The following is a 3,827-nucleotide window of genomic DNA, read 5'->3' on the forward strand; positions in this document are numbered from 1 at the left end:
AAGCCCTGTGACTACATGTTTAGATGGTTAGCTCTGCGATGGAATAGAGAGCACTTCAGGCTCAACCCCACCCTCACCCCACAGTAGTTGGTCATGCTCCAGCAACCATTGGACCCTGCAAGAGATTACGTGGGTATGGATGGATGGATGGATGGATGTAGGCCTGCAAAATTAATCGCAAATTTATCGTTATTGCGATTTTAAGCTGTGCAATGTCCATGTCGAAAAAGTCAGCGAAAATCGCAATAAATAGAAAACTTTAAATGTGCTAAAACAATCTTATGGCAACTTGAACTATTTAATGAATTGAATAAATCTCTTTGTGCATTTGAGCAATCAGATGGAGCCATTCACGTTGTTGACCAATCGGATGGAGCTTTTAGATGTTGCCCTCCTAAGTAGACGAGGGTCATTTGGAGAATAATTTAAGGTATTTTGACTCTTATTTAAAATAAACTTTTGCAGTGAAATGGAAATGTTTTTTTTTTTTTTTTGCTATTTGTTCATTTATTACAAGTTGTATCGTCATCGCAATATTGATCACTAATATCGGATATCGCGAGTTTTCCTCATATCGTGCAACCCTAGATGGATGGATGGATTACACACTCTTTAGTGATCCTGAAGCTTGTTATGAGCCCCATCTATGTAAAAAAAAAAAAAAAACGGATCTCTACGGTTTGTTCAAATAGCCTAGGTCCAACTTTTTCAGTAAAAAACGTTTCCAGAAACAAAATATTCAATGTTATTAAAATATTTCCCATTCGTTTTTTTGTGTCTTTGTCTTTAGTAAAAGTTAATCTGCCAGTAAATTAGACAAATATTTTTGGTAAAATTGAATGTTTTGCCTTTATATCGACGACACCATGTTTTTCTGTAACATTATCACGAGATAACCTCACAGATTTGATGTTTTTTTCAAGGAAAAATCTTTGGAAAAATACTGTTTCTGTTTATATTTTTTTGCTTTGGCAAACTTTTCACAAACCGATGACAGCGAATACAAAAATCAATCAAATGCTGATCCAGCTTCTGCTGCGGCACTTTGATAAGAAATCATTTGTGGGAAACCTTCACGAACTGGACTCAACATGAACCAGACGTGTTGGGAAGCGTTTATCATGACCTCCTTCACTGGGGGGGAAATGTTTCCACCTTTTTCATGAGCTTGTTTGGCTTCATTTACTGCTTCCTGTTCCAGTGGTCTGAGTTGCTTTCTGTCTTTAAACTGGACGCTTTGTGGTCTCTTAGTGAAAGCCTCTGTGCTGAGCAGAACCTTGATGCTTTTTCTTCTCTTTTCCAGTTTTCATCCAGACCTCCGTGCTCGTCAGTGCCTGTCAGGGAGGGAGGGAACATGTTTTTGACCAAATGTGGTCTTAGTTTACCGTCAGAGGAATTTTCTCACAAACTTTGATGATTTCAGGGAGGAGCTGGGATTGAGGAAGAATCTGCTATCAAAGCGACGGTTCTCGCCAGGAGGAGAGCGGAAACCGAGGCATCTCTGGGAGGGCATGGTTAGATTGAGCAGCACTCGTCATTTTAGTAAACAGAATTCACTTCTGTAACCGGAAAGGAAACTTCTCCTCAGACCACAGCTGTGTGATGAGAGACGGTGAAGAAATGAGAAACTATTTCTGTGTAAACCAGCGACCTTCCTTCTGTCAAAGGATGCAGATGAAACAGCTCACGTTTGTTTAAGGAAATTATTATTCACCTGAATGATGACAGATTTGTTGCTTTAATTTTATTTTTTATTTTATAAAATTAGCACAAAAATCAATGTTGAAATCCCAACCTTTTCATGTTTTTGCAAAGAACTTACTGGACTGAAAACAGCTGTCCTTGTGCTTTCAGAAGATAGAGGTTTTGAGTTAAAATTCCTCCTCTTTAAAGTTCTACTGAAATCTAATTGAATTTAAAAGTCTTTCATTTTGTCGATGTGTCTAAATCTACAATTCCAAATTCCAGTGTCCTTGGAAATTTCACAGGAGTCTCTACAAAACTGGCGTGCATCATTGCTCTCTAGATTAGTGATTATGGACCATAACTCATTGCATTTGAACAATTTGTCATTTGAAATGAAAGTAAATGCATTCTTTATAAACCATCCAAGTTTTCATCATCACAACACAGTGGATTCATAAACAGTATTTGTACAGTTTTCATGTAGAAAAGGTTCCTGAATTGAAAAAATTGGGTGGCTGACATGGTGCCTCTGTCAGACTCCTCCCCCCTTCCTCCTCTGCTCCATTCCTGACGGTGACCAGCTGACTTCACTCATCTCATCAAGCCACTTCTACTTAAGGAGATCCACTGCCTCTCTTCTACGCCAGTTCGTTGTTCCTCAACGGTGCTTAGTCTGGTCAAATCTAGTATCATGTTCCATGTTAATCTGCCTCTCGATAATCTTGCTACGCCTCACTTACAGGATTACACATCCACGGGTGCTCACCTGGTCACCGAAGTTTTCCCTGGTTCCACGTCCCGCCGTCCGCAACTGCCTTGCTGTTCTGGAAACGTCCTGCCGAAACCCTCCGGCCACGCCGCACCTTCAAGCCAAGGACTCTAGCTCATTCCTCCATATTTCGAACTTTCAAGCTATATTCCTTACCAATTATAAAATACCTCTCTCTTACCTCTCGCCTCCTCGGTTTTCTTCCGGGTTCCAGCATCTGGGTCCATCAAGTTAAGACATACCATGACGGAACGAACTGGCCAGACGCCCGACCCAGCTGATCCGGAAGGACTCCGCTTCGCCATATCGCAGCAAGGAATGATTCTTAGTCATGAAGCGGATGCTCTCGCCCAGATGTCCTCGGCTCAACAGGACCTTCTTCATCGCCTAGACGGTATTACACAAACCTTTTTGGAACTAACCGAAAAAGTCTCTACCCCCGCAGCGCTTACTCAGCCGCCGTCTTCCGGCAACACTCCTACTTCCGCCACGTCATCAGAAAACTTCCGCCTCCAACCAGAACCCTTCTACGGGGATGTCAAAGCCTGCGGCGGATTTTTACTACAGTGTAATCTCATTTTTCAACAAGCACCAAGGTATTACCAAACTGACCATAGCAAAATCACCCTGATAGTCACTGCATTACGGAATAAAGCTCTCCAGTGGGCTCAAGCATTTCTGGCCAGCCATCCCATCACTCACCTGCCTTTTGACCGTTTTATTGAGGAGTTCCGTCTTGTGTTTGATCAACCTCGTAAACAGGAGGAAGCTATCCGACGGTTGCTTAGCCTCCAACAACGCAACCGCTTGGTTTGTGATCATGTCGTTGATTTTAGGATCCTGGCAGTGGAGGCAGGCTGGCCCGACACTGCACTCAAAGGGATCTTTTACCAATCACTGAACGAAACTATAAAAGACCATCTTTGCTCACAGCCTGAAACAAATAGTTTCGAAGAACTCGTCTCTGCAGCCCTCCGGTCTGACATTCGGCTCAGAGCCCGTCGAAATGAAAGAAATCAACAGAACTGTAAGCAAACTTACAACACACCCATCCATACCCCTATGGGGAATGTTTCCTCTCGTTCTAGTCCCGAACCTTGTGTAAACGTCACTGAGGAACCCATGCAAGTGGGTCATTCCAAGTTGACAGCAGAAGAGAGACAAAAACGCAAGTACGAGGGTTTATGTTTTTATTGTGGACATTCAAATCACATGGTCTCGCAGTGCCCGCTCCGTAAACCTCTGAGTACCCCATTAGGCGACAGGTCACAGGGGAAGGACTCTTTTAACACTAAAGAAAACGTCTTTCTGTTTGTGCCTGTCAAAATATCCCATAATGGGCTAGTTCATGATTGCAGGGCCCTCATTGACT

At 42.6% G+C, this 3,827-nt stretch overlaps 1 long non-coding RNA gene across 1 annotated transcript; it reads left to right on the forward strand.

Moving 5' to 3' along the window:
- The first annotated feature begins 2,019 nt into the window (after nt 1-2,019).
- On the forward strand, nt 2,020-2,635 carry LOC111947101. Its single transcript, XR_002872918.1, has 2 exons — nt 2,020-2,350; nt 2,429-2,635. It is a non-coding gene; the product is annotated as an uncharacterized LOC111947101 (long non-coding RNA).
- Nucleotides 2,636-3,827: the final 1,192 nt, after the last annotated feature.

This window comes from Oryzias latipes, chromosome 24 (assembly GCF_002234675.1).
Source record: "Oryzias latipes chromosome 24, ASM223467v1".
NCBI classification, from domain to species: domain Eukaryota; kingdom Metazoa; phylum Chordata; class Actinopteri; order Beloniformes; family Adrianichthyidae; genus Oryzias; species Oryzias latipes.